Source organism: Triturus cristatus, chromosome 11, assembly GCF_964204655.1.
Source record: "Triturus cristatus chromosome 11, aTriCri1.1, whole genome shotgun sequence".
NCBI lineage: Eukaryota > Metazoa > Chordata > Amphibia > Caudata > Salamandridae > Triturus > Triturus cristatus.
Genome location: NC_140594.1, coordinates 414,468,105 through 414,484,678, shown reverse-complemented (window position 1 = coordinate 414,484,678; position 16,574 = coordinate 414,468,105). Strand labels below are relative to the sequence as shown.

At 43.0% G+C, this 16,574-nt stretch overlaps 1 pseudogene; it reads right to left on the bottom strand.

Moving 5' to 3' along the window:
- Positions 1 to 9,095: 9,095 nt before the first annotated feature.
- Positions 9,096 to 9,814, bottom strand: LOC146784344 (max-like protein X pseudogene; annotated as a pseudogene).
- Positions 9,815 to 16,574: the final 6,760 nt, after the last annotated feature.

Below are 16,574 nucleotides of genomic sequence, written 5' to 3'. Positions count from 1 at the left end.
TTGGGGATCCTAGTAGTGGTATGGGGTTTGAGATGAATGAGAGAGTGGATGTAGGGGATATATTGATATAGGTATATGGTGAGAAATAGGGTAGTGCATTGGAAAGAGTAGTAGAAAGGTTTGAGATGAGTCAGAGAGTTGAGGTAGAAGATATATTGAGAGAGGTATAGGGTGAGTAATAGTGTAGTGCATTGAATATGCTGAATTAGTAGAAAGTAATAAATATATAGATCCATAAGTACATGGAAAGTTTATGGATGCATAAAGGAAGTAAGTATATGTAGATTAAAGATATTGATAGAGGTATATGGTGAGAAATAGGGTAGTGCATTCAATATGGTTATTTTTGTTGTTGAGGAAAGTAATAAATATTTAGTTCCAAGTACATGGAAGGTATATAAATGCATAAAGGAAGTAAGTATAAGTAGATTAAAGATGCATTCGATAAACTCTGGTTTTCAACTGTGTATTTAATTATTTTTTTTTACACAATTATTCTACATGTATATACAAGGCAATACACATATATAGGTACACAGCTATAGTCCAAATAAATGCTTATATACAGAGGGATATGCTGTGTATTTCTGTTTGCGTATGGTGCTTTTGTGGGGAAGAGCGAATTTTTGAGTAGTTTTCTGAAGGTAAGGTGGTTGTCCTTGGATCTTACGTTGGGGGTAAAGAGTTCCATATTTTGGTTGCTTGAACAGAGAAGGATGTGCCACCCATGGTTTTTTTCTTGTATCTTGGGATTTTGAGGCGAGGTGCACTCTAGAGCGGAGGATCCTATGATGAATGTGTTTGGTGATTTTATTCCTGATGAAGAGTGGTCCCATTCCATGTATTGCTTTGTGGTTGATACAAAGCAACTTGAACGTGGATCTTCTGGCAACCGGTAACCAATGCAGGGCTTTCAAGACAGGGGAGATATGGTCTTGCGGTTTGATATGCAAGGGTAGTCTGGCAGCCGATTTCTGAATCCGTTGTAGTCTTTTCATAGTCGTTAAAGGTGATCCATGGTAGAGGCTATTGGCGTAATCGAGTTTGGACAGAACAAGGGAGATGGTAGCTTGGACCTTGTGAGGAAATCCCAAATGGGGGAAGATTTGTCGCAGAGTTTTTATAGTAACAAAGCTTGATCTTGCTAGTTTGTCCACTTAGGTATTCATCGATAGCTTGGAGTCCATGGTCATTCCGAGGTTTCTTACTTCCTTCGATACTTTAGGCGGTGACCCCAGTTCATCAGGACAGGCGGCAAGTGGGTCATAATGTTTCCAATCACCAAATGTGAGTATTTCCGTTTTTGAAGCATTCAATTTGAGATGGCTCCAAGTCCATTGATCCACGGCTCTGAGACAACTGAAACTTGGGGATTTTTCAATGTCTTTGGGGCATTCCAGTTGAAGGAGTATTTGCGTGTCATCTGCATAGTTATAGCACATGAGTTGAAATTGATTGATCAGTACCGGTAATGACTTCATGTAGATGTTGAAAAGCATGGGCGAGATGATAGAGCCTTGAGGGACCCCAGCTTTTGTGGAGTATGGTTTGAACGAGAAAGGTGGAGTATGGATGACATTAGTTCTGTTTCGAAGGTTGGACGAGATCCAGTCTAATGTAGTCCCCTCTATGCCAGCTTTGTAGAGTCTTTGTATCAGAGTGTCATGGTCAACTGTATCAAAGGCCGCCGAGAGGTCCAAGAGGAGTAGCGCAGCAACCCAGTTGAGGTCAACTGTGTTCTTCAGGTCATCCCAGATGGCAAGGAGGGCAGATTCTGTGCCTCTTCCCGGATGGAATCCTGTTTGGAAGTCTGAAAGTATGGCATTATCGTCAATGAATTGTGACATCTAGGCGAACGCTGCTCTTTCTATCAGTTTGCCCAGGAAAGGTCCATTTGTAATGGGTCTGTAGTTGTCAGGGTTCAGCGGGTCCAAGTTTGTTTTCTTCAGTAAAGGGCATATGTATGACTTTTTGAGTTCTTCTGGAAATATTCCGGTAGTTTAGGAATCATTGATAATTCTTCGTACAGGAGTGGCAGCAGAGGTTGTTAGAAGAATTGTTTTGAAAGTTTGCGGTGGACACGGGTCAGAAGGGCTGCCGGCAGGCCTGCTTGCTTTGACCAGGTCCATAAATTCATTGCGTGAAATGTGTTGGAAGGAACGCAGAGGCTGAGTTAAGAGTATTCTTGGACTGTTGTATTGTAAAAGGGTTAGTGCTGGTGCTTTGTCTCTGTTTTAAGTATAAGTCCAACGTGTCTGCTTTGTCCGTGTAATGATTTGCCAGTTTGTCCGTGAAATCTTGAGTAACTGGTTGAGTTCCTTCTAGGCAATTTGGTTTGCGAAATTCATTGAGTATTTTATAGAATTCTTTATTTGCACATTTAGCATTTTGAATTCTGTCTGAATTTCTTTGCTTTTTTGATTGCTGACTTGTATAATCTGTTAATTTTCTGTAGGTGAAGTTTGTCGTGTTTGTTTTGAGCCAGGCACGCTGAATCTCTCTAATTTGTAGTTATATGTCTTTCATCTCTGTATTTCTCCAAAGTGCTTGTTTTCTTTTGTTCTCTTGTGTGGTTTTGAGTGGTATCAGGGTATCAAAAGATTTGTGTAGCCACTCATATAGTTTTTGAACAGAATTTATTGTTTGCAAGTCTGTACTGGATGTTAGTTGTGTTTCTAAGTGTTGCAAATTGAGTTTGTTCCGCGGTCAATAGGTGGATGCACGTAAGGTGGTTTTAGGTGAGTCCCTTTGTGTTGTTTTATGTTGGAAGGCAAGCAAATGGTGGTCTGACCATGTGACTGGAGTTATAGTTTGAAAGGTAACTAGTTCGGTATTAGCAAAAATTACATCTAGGATATGTCCAGCGATGTGTGTGGGTTTGTGGACAATCTGATGCAGGTTCAGTGCGTCTAGGTCAGTGATTATTGTTTTTGGATGGGTCATTTTGGGTTTGTCATACCAAATGTTGAGGTTGCCCAGAATACATAGCTTGGAGTGTATTGTTATCAGGTTTGAAACTGTGTCTAGAAGTGCGTCCGGGAATGTCGCCTTGCTAGGTGGAGGTCTGTAAAGGAGCAGGAACTTACAGGAGGAAGACGGTGTTGGATTGCATCTTGTGAGAAGAGCCTCACAATTCTTTATGGAAATGTCATCAACTTTAGTGATATGTAATGTCTGCCTAAACACTACAGCTAGACCACCTCTTTTTTTGCCTATACGATTTTCGGTGATCGTTTGATAGCCTAGAGGAATGGCTTCATGCAGGACTGGAGCCATATCATCTCCCAACCATGATTAATTTATGAATAGTATGTCTGGTTTTGCATCGATGAGAAGGTCGCAGATGTGATGTTTGTTTTCAGAGAGCGATCGAGCATTTATTAGTAGACAGTTTAGAGAATGTGCTTTGGTGACAGTGAGTCTTTGTTTTGTAGAAGAGTGATCAGTATAGTGTGGGTTAGTAGCAGGTGTGTTTTTAGTGCTGGTATTATCTGTATGAGGATAGCAATCGTGTAGCTGTTCTGTAATGTGTTCTTTTTCCAGCCGGATAAGAAGGCATTTTGATGGGTCTGCGTTCGTAGGTGGTGGAGACGGTGTTTGAGAGTGAGTTGGTGTGCAGTGTTATGTTTTGTGGTGTAACCTTGTTGTGCAGTAGACATGGAGAAGCAAAGTTGTGATGTGTGGCACGTTGCTTATATTGTTTGCATATGGTTAGGGCGGAAGGTGTATGAGTCAGTGGTGGTGGTGCAGCATGGGGGTCATATAGTAAGCTTCTAAATTGTCCAATGGATGAGAGGCGGTTGGAAGAGAGTTGCTGTTTGCTGTATGTTTGTTAGGTGTGGTGGAAGAGAGAAAGCTTTGCATTGGAGTTTGTTTATTTGTGTAGTTTGAAAGGTGGGTGTATGATTGTATTTTGTGACTGTAAGTATTATGAGATGTTGCGCCTGGGAGATTTTGTTGTGCTGATGTGTGTGATATGTTTTGTTTTTGAGGAGTAGTGAAAAGAGGTGCTGATGTATTTGTTTTATCAGATGGATTTGTTTGTATACTATTGTTGGCAAGTGGAATTTGTAAGGTAAAGGGGATGGTGATGTGTTTGTGAGTAGAGTGTATGTTGTGTGTAGGAGGGGATGAAGTAGATTTAAGACTGTTTGTTTTAGACCTGTTTGCTGCAAGAGTTAAAATGGGTGGTGCTGTGGCATGTAAGTGTTGTGTTATTGTGGTAGAAAGAAGAGGAGGGTGTTGGTTGGACAAATGATGGAAGGTTGATTATGGGTTTGCTAATGATAAAAGGGGGTCTGTTAGGAGTAATTAGAGTGGGGCGTGTGTGTCTGGAGGGATTGTAGTTAAGTATGGAGGGATTTTGGTTGTGTTATTGATGAGTGCATTGGTTAGTGGTATAGGATAGAGTTGTGTACTGTTTGTGGGTGATGGTGGAAATGTGTGGTAGCTGGGATAGAAAGGTATATAGATGTGGTTTGTGTGGTTTTGCAATGTATGCTGGTACATTGATTTGTGCATATTGTTTGTTTGTATTAAGTGTGTGGTGTACATTTGGTGTGAGTGTGAAACTATTTGTGGATGTGGATGGTGTAGGGTGGGTATTACTGAATGGGAATATGGGCAGCATTATGGCCCTGTCCCAACCAGTCTCGAACAGGCTCAAACAGGCAACTGCCCTTGTCCTCTCCGCCCTTAGTCTCTCTGCCCGGGCTGGAACACCTTAAACCTTAGCCTTTTGTAGCCCTAGTAGTCAGGTGACCCCTTCAGCCAATGGGAACCCTAGCCCTAACCAATCATAACACTAGCCCTAAAATCTAGAACCAATAGGAGACCAAGACCTTACAGCCAATCAATGCTGTGCTGTGTGATGCTTTGGTGGTGCTGAGTCATGCTGAGGTGGTGGTGCTGCGCTGGTGCTCAGGTGGTGCTGAGTTGGTACTGTGATGAGGTGATGCTGCGCTGATACTGAGGTGGTGCTGCGCTGTTATTGAAGTGGTATTACACTGGTGGTGTTGCACTGATGAGGAGATGGTGGTGTGCTGATGCTGAGATTGTGCTGTGCTGATGCTGAGGTGGTGCTTCGCTGGTGATGAGGTGGTGCTGCGCTGTTGCTGAGTTGGTGGTGCAGTGATGAGGAGGTGCTGCTGAGTGATGTTTTGGTGGTGCTGAGGTCTGACTGCAATGGTGGTGGTGCACAGATGTGGAGGTGGTGCTGTGCTGATGCTGAGATGGTGCTGTGCTGATGCTGAGTTGGTGCTGCACTGGTGGTGGTGGACTGATGAGGTGGTGCAGTGCTGATGCTCAGATGGTGCTGAGTGATGCTATGGTGGTGCTGAGTGATACTGATGTGGTGATGCTGCATTGGTGCTCGGGTGGTGCTGTGCTGAGGTGATGCTGCGCTGATGCAGTTCTGTGCTGATGCTGAGGTGGTGCTGCGTTGGTGCTGAATTACTGCTGAGGTGGGGCTGTGCTGGTGCTGGGGTGGTGCACTGATGCGTAGTTGGTGCTGAGATGGTGTTGCACTGGTGCTGAGGTGGTGCTGGCTGCTCTGGTGCTGAGGTGGTGCTGAGTGCTCTGGTGCTGAGGTGGTGCTGAGTGATGCTGTGGTGGTGCTGAGGTCGGACTGCAATGGTGGTGGTGCACATATGTGAAGGTGGTGCTGTGCTGATGCTGAGATGGTGCTGCACAGATGCTGAGTTGGTGCTGCTCTGGTTCTGAGGTGGTGCTGTACTAATGCTGAGTTGGTGCTTGACTGGTGTTGGTGCACTGATGAGGAGGTGGTGCTGTGCTGATGCTGAGGTGGTGCTATGCTGATGCTGAGGTGGTGCAGTGCTGTTGCTATGCTGTGATGATGCTGGGTTGGTGCTGTGCTGATGCCTAGGTGGTGCTGTGCTGATGCTGAGGTGGTGCTGGGCTGATGCTGTGCTGGTACTGAGGTGGTGCTACACTGGTGCTGAGGTGGTGCTGAGTGGTACTGACGTGGTGCTGAGGTGATGTGTGCTTGTGCAGAGGTAGTGCTGAGTGATACTGAGATGGTGCTGAGTGATGCTTTGGTGGTGCTCAGGTGATGCTGTGCTGGTGATCAGGTGGTGCTAAGTTGGTGCTGCACTGTTGCTGGGGTGATTTTGCACTGATGGTGCCGCACTAATGCTGGTGTGGTGATGCGTTGGTGCTGAGTTGCTGCTGAGGTGGTGTTGCACTGATACTGTGGTGAGGTTGCGCTGGTGCTGATTTGGTGCTGACCTGGTGGTTACGTACTGATGCGGAGGTGGTGCTGTGCTGATACTGAGGTGGTTCTGTGTTGGTGTTGAGTGATGCTGAGGAGATGCTGCTCTGGTGCTGGGGGTACTCAGTTATGCTGTGCTGGTGCTGCACTAATGCTGAGGTGGTGCTGCTGCACTGATGTTTAGGTGGTGCTGCGCTGGTAGTGCGGTGGTGCTGCACTGGTGCAGAAGTGGTGCTGAGCTGGTGCTGAGGTAGTGCTGCGCTGGTGCTGAAGTAGTGCTGCACTGGGGCTGAGTGATGCCGAGGTGGTGCTGTGCTGGTGTTTTGGTGGTGCTCAGGTGCTACTGAGTGATGCTCAGCTGGTGCTGTCGATGTCGTGCTGAGTGACGCTGACTAGTGCTGAAGTGGTGCTGCGCTGATACTGTGATAGTGCTGAGGTGTGGTTGCACTGTCTACTTGCAGGATATATTGATAAATAACCTCACATTGCATGCTGCATTTGGAGAGCACAAGGAGGCATCCCTTGATATTGGTTTTATTTCAGCAACAATTGAAACCTAAAAGAAAGCACCACAATTTGAAAGAGCGCAACTTCCAGCTGCTTCCATTTTCATAAAATGGAGCAATAACAGCATGTTTACCTCTTTAATCGTATACAAATAATCACGCTGTCAAAAGCACAATGTAAATAGGTTGATCCTGTCGGCAATCTTCTTAAACTACACTTCCATTAAGGAAGTATATTATTTAAGGTTTGGACATTTGAGGTAATGAAACCAAAAATGTTATAGGATGAAAAACAAGAAGTGCTTATGAAACCAAAGACAGTGGAAAACACGATAAGGACATGATTTGCAGCCCTCGGCTGAGTGCGTTCAGAAAGCCAGACAAGCCCAGGCAAAAGAAAACAAGTGCGCCAAAACTAACATATATGGCCAATAGTGAAATGATCCATATAAAAGGGCCAGTCTCCACGGCATGACAAAAACAGCAAAAGGAGGGACAAATGTAAACTGTTCTCCAACGAAAACAAAGAAATGTTGAAAGGCACATGAAAGAACTAATGAAAACAGATGGGTGTGCTGAAAGCCCATACAGTAGATACAGCATGTCTCGAGAGACAGCGCTTCCGCAGCCTAGGCGAGACCTAAAAAAGGGCAACAGGCCTTCTCCACCTAGGCAACTAGGATCTGGAACAACATTCTTGTATATATCAGAACTGCCTGACTGTTCCAATTTAGGAAAGATCATATGACACATCTCTATAAAGAACACTACATCATGTTCCAGTAACATTCTACTCTGCCCTCCAGAACCCAGCTTCTTTTCCGACCACTTGTTGGCTCAGCATTTACCTTTGACATTGTATTGTATAACTTTGTAAGGTTTTTCTTCTTTAGCAAATATTTCTACACTCCTTTGGTTGTTATTTGGTGATAATATAATCCTGAAGCATACCAGGGCTTTATGTAGTTTTTATATTTTGTACTTTGGACATCTTCTTCCTTGCTGCTGACTTAGTGGTTTTAAGAGTGTGCCTGAGCACTGTTGGTCGATGGTTCACAGTGTGGGAAGTTAGGCCGTGAAACAATTCTTTCAAGATTCAAGTCACTCACATAGACTTTGGCAGCCTGGCTTAGGGTAGGCAGATTGATGCTTGGGTTTCCTTTGTAACAAGCTGGAGAAGAAGCCAAAGGCTATGGGATTGTGACCGTCCACCCATTGGTTGTAATTTGGATGTTGAAGATGCTTATGATGAAGCTAGGTATTCTCTACAGCATGTCCCCCTTTTATGGGTCGATTTCTTCACCAACTATTGAAAGAGACGTCACTGAGGTAGTTCGATATGGAAGGAAATAATTTGTCCAGCGAGTTGGCAGCCCAGAGGTTGAACTCTTAAAAAATAAGATGAGGATGTTGGTTTAAACATGAATTATCCTTGTTTTCTCCCTTTTCTCACAAACATGTTATTTTTATGTCACAACCTTACCTCAACAGGTAAACATTTCTATTTTTTCTCAAACTGTATTTTGGCCCAGATGTACAAAGGGCCAAAACGGGTAGCAATTTCCGATTTCTACATGGTAGAAATTGAAAATTGCGACAGCAAATTACTAATCACAAATAGGCATTACCTATTTGCGATTTCTAAAGCACATGTACAAAGCATTTCCTAAATGCTAATTGGGCATTTCCGAAATGCAATTACCATCGACTTCAAGTCGATGCTAACCATGTGCAAAATAAAATAAATGCATTATAAATCTCTTTTCTTATTGTGACATGAAGTGCACATATGCCCCTAGGGCATATGTGCACTTATATGAACACTAGGAAATTCGGGGTGCCTCCGGGTGGGCCTTAAGCCCAGAGGCACCCTTGGCTTTGCATTTCTTAAATTATAATTTCCTATTAGGAAATCGCAATTTAGGAAATGCAAACCATTTCCTATTTCACCCATAGGCGGGAATGCAATAACATTTCCTATTTGCGATTCCCTAATAGCGATTCCTAATCTGTAGGACTCACTATAAGGGAATCCAAATTATTTACATATCCTTTTGCATTTCTTAAATAGCAATTCATACGGAGTCGCTATTTAAGAAATGCAAACAGGAACCTTAATAGATCTGGCTGGTAGTTTCCAGATTATCAGAGAATAATGCAGAAAGCTCCAATTTCTACTGTGATTTCATAGTCAATGGAATAAAAAATAAATCACAACATATTAGAAAAGAATTGTGGAGCTCATATCTTTAAGTGTCTTCTAGTTAAAGCCCAAGTCAGGCATCAGTGTTGGAACAGAAGCATCCTTCTTGCTGTGTTAGTTGACAGGTTTTCAGCATTTGGCTTCTTGAGAGGTTACATCATCCATAAATTAAATTGCTCAACTGATATAAAATTCTCAACAATATGACTTGTGTTTGTGGTTTGCAGTGCTCCTCAATCCAACCGAAGACACTTGCTGACAGCTCCTGAAAGCTGTTTGCAGAGATGGAGACAAAATACCTGGAACAATGGATCTATGATGCCATGGAAAACACTAAATTTCAACAAATCCTTTTCCTCAAGTGGGTCACTTTGATGAGCTTTTACAATCTCCTCATAGTTGGACTTCTTAATCTTCAAGTCCATAACATCTTTTCTGAGGGTAGGCACCTCTTTTTTACGCTTCTTGTTTTCTTTATGTGAAAACTGAATGTAGTAAATTATTTTCTGTAGGATAAAAGCTTTGCTCGTTTTGGGAAGCCAATTGAAAATTCTTGCTGCACGCACGTGGGTACGATGGCTTGTAAATCTTCATAACCTTTATTGACTACATCTTTTCTCTCCTATTCTGCTTGAGTGTGGGTTTGCTTTCTATGGTCCTTGTAGAACTCTTTGGCAGTGTCTTGTCTGTAGTCACTGTCCTTGTCATCTTTATATGGAATCGAAGAGGAGCTGGTCGATTGATTACTATCCGCTCTCTTGATGCTATACCTTTCCTATCATTAAACAGCGTCTATTCAACTCCATTGTAGCCCAATGTACTGTAAGCCTGACAGAGGTTGGGAGAAACGTTCTATAACTTACTCTCAGGATCCATTATTTAAATTGCCCACCAGATTTTGCTGCGGTGGACCAGGGAACTGAGCTTCGTAGGCTATAACTTCAGTTGATCCTATTGATCTAGTCTCAAATACAGCACCAACAAAAACTTCTATTACATACAGGTTAATTAGATAAACTGTAATGGAAAAGGTTAAATCTAAGACACGTTTTGTGGGAATCTGATTTACTTGGTAGGTGTTCACTGTTCATTTAGGATAAAATTTAGACCAAGATTCATTCTACTTCCTGCTCTGCTAGTTTTACTCAAACGCTGTTTTTCTTTAGTAATAGACTATATCAAACCCCTGTTTACCACTACAAACTGATATTCGGTAATCTGCTGTTAGCAATTGCTTTGCAAGTCAAAAGACCAGACTTCTGTTAAACCTTAACGGAACCTTGTTTGATATAATCATAGATTGGATAGATACAATCTCAATTCAATACAATTAGCTACTAAATGTGATACATTATGATTTCCAATTACTAATTATTTATCTAAAAGTGCTGTGACGAATCGCTGTGTTGTTCTTAGTCAATTTTCATCTCGAATTTCTATATCTGTATTGTATGTACTCTATGAATGATTATCATTCTATTTTTTTCCACTGAACTATTGTTTTACGAATTGCAAAAAGCAATATTTTATTGTTTTGTCTCTCTTTGAGTTACCCTTCTTATTCTTCCTTTCTCTTTTTTTGTTTCCTTTCAAATTTGTCTTTCTTACAACTGTCATTCTTTCGTCCTTCCTCTTCTTCTTTATTTTTTTATAAAAAACATTAATGAACTATATTGCCTTATTTTGAAACATTCTTTTTACAGGTTTGATTGACTTTCACTATACTTGATTATCATTACAAAAAAAATCTGTTTGTGTGTATTCTTGGATATTCCCATTTGATGGTTTTCTACTTCTAGCAGTCATTGATGTTTTGGCATTTGGTATGTTTTATTATTTATACTCTTCAATAAAACGTATTAAACTAAAAAAAGAAGATGATGTTATTTAACAAAGGAAATAGGATGGCAGGATTTCCAAGAATTCATTTTAAAACTGCTTGTGGTATTTTAGGTGACTGGAATCCTTAAGTATTGTGATCATGCTGGTTTGTTTCTCAAACATTTTTCAGCTAGCAATCTACAGGTGAGAAAGTGGTTGATATGTAACTTATTATATGAAGCATATGCTTGTCTACTTGTTTTATGTGTTTAGTATGATTTAGGCGAAGAGGGAAGCAGCTTGGCTATCATTGGGAATGACACAGCCAGCCATGTTTGCGTTAAGGCAAAGAGTTTCACTGTTGCATTTCATTGTATAGTGCATGTGTGTGGCAAGACAAATACGTTTCTGTCATTGATGGGCCTGTAGGGTTCATGTTGTTGTGTGGTTCATTGTGGCTGTGGCAGGGGAGTGATGTGTTGAGCTCCATTGTTTGATGAGCGGTGGGTGTTGTTTAGAGCTGTACTTCACTCTGCATTAGATGCTACTGCGTCTATAAACTTTGAGAATTGACTGCAGTTGGGCAAGAGCAAGCAAGAGGAGAGGAACAGGCAGCAGCAGGGAGGGCAAGGGCACAAAAGCACACCAAGAGAGAGTGGAAGTGGTAATTGGAAAGAGGGAGACATTGATGGGAGGGGAGAGAGCTGAGTGATAACGATGGAGTCTACAGTAGTTCAAGAGGAGTACAGCAAAGAGAGGAAGCAGATAGTGGAGATGGGAGAAGGGGGAGAGAGCACTCGCCGATATGAAGGGGAAGACAAGAGTGGGAGGGAAGAACAGCAGAGAGGGGAAGAGAGAGGAGGGGGGGTCGGTCTAAAGTTAGGAGGGGAGGGGAAACAGGCGGTATATTTTGTCATGTTAACTGAGATTTGCGTGGCGCTGACGTTTTGCAATTAAACCACACGGGAAGGAGACAGCAGTGGAAGAAAACATTTGAGGATGTCGGCGAAGACCAGTGAGAGTGGGGACCCCGAATAAGGGGTGGGCCGGTGCCCTAATGCCTTCCAGCTGTGCTCTGCAATAACTGTCTGTGAACCTTACCTGACCCTTGCAGCCCCTCCCCTTCAAAGAGTAACGTGCTTTGTTTCTTTGCACAGCAGCGCTAGTTCAATGCCTTACCTATGCAATATGTGTGGTAGCTCTGCTGTCTCAGGCCAAAGCAAGGCTGTAACAGTAACAACCAACCATGGGCCCGGAATAGCGTGCCAAGCTCCTCATCGGAGGCAGTAAGCGCTATATAAACGCACTCACACCATCCTGGTGGACATCTCTGCAGATCAGGTCTGGGCCTGTGCACTTTGTGTTGCCTGACGAATAGTTTTGCTGCTCCAGGGTTGATCCTGGACTCTCTAAATTGAAGGTTAGAAAGTAATCTCTGTTGTATGAGGCAGGAGGTTGTGCGTTAAGTATTGTAATAAGAAGGATAATTCTGCTGTCTGGAGCCTGTACCTGAAAGTTAGGTGTGACCCGGGGGATGGTTCTGCAGGCTAAGGCATGCACAGTATGTCTGAGTCATGAGCAAATAAGCCTTGAAACAGTGGCGTAGTGCAAAATGAAGCCCCCCCCCCTAGAGGACGCGAGGAGGGACCACTGAGTCTCCCATATCTCGCAGATATCCATTGATCTTGGGCAGAATAGGGCCGCATTGAATGGGTGGGTCGGTGGGCACCCAAGCGCCGCAAGGCCTGCGCTACGCCCCTCATTTGTAAATCTGAAGGGGTGTCTCTGCTGTCTGTGGTGCGAAGCTTTACATTCCAGGTAACGAAGGGACCACAGATCTCAGACCATACTGCGAATACAGCCCAAATATACAATTAACCGGCTATTAAGACATCCGGCATATTAAGACATCCAGGGGTGCTTTCCTCCTTCACTTTCATACTACACAACCACATTTGCTGGGCAGTGTGCATATGTACCACCTGAAGATAGCTGTAAGTCGTTTAATACAGCCCCTTTAGCCTCATCCACCAAAAACTCCGAACTCATTAAAATTGACACACTCAGGCTACTGACCGCACACATCCACAAAGCGAGATCAGACACTGATCTCCTAGGGAAAGGTTTGGAAAGCCATATTCCGGCCGGCTGAAAGGTTCTGCTACGCATCCTCTTAGCATATTGTACTCTACACAAATGCTAACTGAGAATAATGGTAGCCTCAGCTTTTCAGATTTCGAGGAATGACCCTTTCCAAGTCAGCCAACTAACTGTGCCTTTAATTCACCAAAATGCTGTGAGTGGGGAAAGTGACATCATATGCCTTTTGAATGCCCCCTACACAATAACATCACAGGAAGTGATATCACATGACCATTGACTCCACCAATATCTAATGAAGTTTCATAGAATGACCCTTGATCCTTATAGAATCACATGTAGTTACTACTAACCAAAGTGTATCCCGTCTGGAGTTCCAGCGTCTCCACAAGGAAATAAAGGGGGAATCAATAATGTGTCACACCCGTGCACTACTCTTACTGGAGTGGGGAAGGGAAACCCCCCTTTTTAATACAACCCTCACCCACTCTAATAGTGTCATGCTTCATCATTAGGTTCACCCTGACTCCTAAAGGTCAGGGTAGACTTGACCATATTCCCAGGAGCACTTATGAAAATAGTTAGATAGGGGGCGTAACTTTAAAGGTAAAATTCCTCACCCATTCCCAAGGTATCCCTTTATTTGTGGGGTGTGTGGGAAGGTTACAAAATAAACACTCTGTAGGGTGTTAGGATGCAATGGTCCTGTGACCCTAAAACACCAACATGTTTCAACCTTATATTCACGGCCCAAAATGTTCCTGGGCTTTCATCAGGGTGGGTTCATAAATATGTCACTTCCCCAATGGCGTATCTTATGTGTTGTTCTTTTGAGTATGGCATGCAATATACACAAAGCATGCACATAACGTGTGATACTTGCCACTCATGGATATCCCTGCAAATAAACATATACATGGTATGAGGACGTGATTCACTCTCCGTGACACACAATTATATATCCCCTTTTTTGCGTGCAAAATCACATGATAGAGAATGTGCACATATTTATGTTCCACTCACTGGTGTCATGTTCAGTCTCATACACACACTTATATTTGAAAAATCGGTGCCACAATCAGGACTGTGGTTAGTGATGTCAATAAACTACACCACTATTACACCACTTGTGTCACACAGAAGTGTAAATATATCTTCCATGAAGGCCTTCTGCTGGAAGGTGTGCGGTGCTTTTAAAAGGTAACACACTTTTTCAAATCTCTGTTAGACCATCGTACATGACCCCATCTGGGGGTTTTATTCGCAATAAATGGAAAAACAAGCTAGGCTTCCTCCTGGAGATATACATCTGTGATGTGATACATAGATACTTCACTCTTAAATGACCACTTACCCAAAGTACTGGAGAATAATGTCTCCAGGGGGGACTTGAGTGGGCAGCCCTGTAGGTTGACTCTAAAGAGATTACAATAAAAATTACTGTTAGGCTGAGCACATGTATAAAACAGACGGGGGCTCCATAGTTATCAGACATAAAATCAGGACACTCGCCGAGGTATATCAGCGTAAGGCACGCTGTACATTTAAACGTTGTACTTACTTCTTCAAGGGTCCCAACCCATTCTGACACCTACTTGGCTCAGCTCTCCTGCTTGTGGCGAAAGGGTGATGTAGGTGGTCGGTATATGTACTCCCAGGGGCTCGGTCGGTGTGGTCGAGTTTCTGCTGTAATGAGTAAATCTGAGGTGAGGGACGGCCCATGGGCCATGGTGCAGCTGGTCATTGTAGCGGCCGCGATCGAGTAGGAAAAGGTCCTCGACTGCGTCTGTGCTGGGGGGGATCTGTACTCCTCCGATACCGCGGTGTTTGTCCCAGCTCTGGTCGGGGGGTGCATACGCGTCTGCCAGGGTATCATGGGAGTTGTGCTTCTTAGTCAGCGCTGGCTGTTGGGCAGTATTGAAGGCGCTCACAGTGAATTATTATCAGGGATTATAGGTCCCTATTAAAATTTTAAGCGTAGGAGCGGGCGGCATACGCTGAGGGAACACAACATGCCAATCATCAGGGCCGTTCCTAGGATTTGTGGGGCCCCGGGCAGGATAGAAACATGCGAGGCCCCTCTAATTTGCATAAAATGTAATATCACAGGAAGTGACATCATAGAAAGTGTCAACTGACCAATCATTTTCTGGCACTGTTGAAGTAGCTTTGCAAGAAGCTACTTCTGTAATGTGGATATCAATGTGATGGCTACAAATACAAATAATAGCCCTGATAACATAAATATTATTATTTTAAAGCTCTATTATGTGGAAATGCAACACATCAAACTTTGTTGAAAGCTACGCCTATATCTCTCCAAAACCGATGTTTTCAGAATAGTGCATGATTAAAATCCTAAGAAGTTGTGGCTCATATATTGGCAGGAGCACCAAAAGGTAGACCGTTCCCACTGAATGCCTAAACCCACTAACTACTCTCAAACTTCATTTTTAAGAGATGAAAAGAGCTGAAGTAACTCAAAGATATAAAGATGAGATGGCTAAATAGAGACGAGAATGTGTATCCAGGAGAAAAACTGCCAAAAGCTACAATGGGAACCAGACACTAAATAGACAAGTAGTAAATTAAAGCAACAAAACAAAAGGGATTTATTATAGCAGACTCAGTGCAGTTTCCCCTTACAAGGAAATTAAATCTAGCAATGTTGAATAGGTTGGGGAATGTGGTGTTTGACTTTCAAAATAAATCTCCCATAATCCCTGATATTTGCAGATGCCATACATGAAAGCGCAGGGAATAAAGCGCCAGGCCCAGATGGCCTGTCAATAGATCTTATTAAATCTGAACCTGACCTCTGGGCCCCTCTTCTATGTAATGTCTTTAATAATTTGATCAATAGCTCCATCCCAGCAACCTGGACGACAAGTATAATAGTACCCATCTTTAAGAAAGGGGATAGATCCGACCCCTGTTGCTATCGCCCTATATCCTTGATCGATAACACCCTAAAGATCTTGGGCCGGGTCGTTTTTAATAAAATCAGGATCTGGGCAGAGGAAGAACAAATTTTAAACTGTTGCCAACTGGGCTTTAGGAGCCGTGTTGGCACAGTTGAACAGTGTTTAAACCTGAATCTTATATTGGGGAAATATACAGTAGCAAAAAAAGTACCCTTATATTTGGGTTTTATGGACCTAACTTCAGCGTTCGATTTTGTTAACCGTTCACGTTTATGGGAGATTCTTTTAAATTATGGGTTAGATGATGCACTTGTACACTTTTTGGCTCATCTGCACAAAGACTTGAAGGCACGTGTGAGGATCAACAATGAAGGGGAGGTTTCTAGGGATATTGCAATTGGCAGAGGGGTCCGACAAGGGTGCGTCCTGGCCCCTCTGCTTTTTATTCTTTATATTAATGAATTGAATAATTCCCTGGTTAAACTAACTAGTGACATACCAAAAATCAACGGTCAAATGTATCCCGCACTCTTATATGCAGATGATGCGGTCCTTATGGGCCGCACACCCAAAACATTACGTATTTTAATTTCTGGTTTCGTCTCTTTTATGGAAGAGTTGGGACTACGCACTAATTTTAACAAATCATTTATAATGTCATGTGGACCCAAAAAATACAACACAAAGAACATAAGGATCGGAACTGATCTTTTAAAAAGCACGAGCACTTTCCCCTACCTTGGCCTAGTCTTCTCCGACACAGGTTCATGGAAATCACACGTTACAAGAGG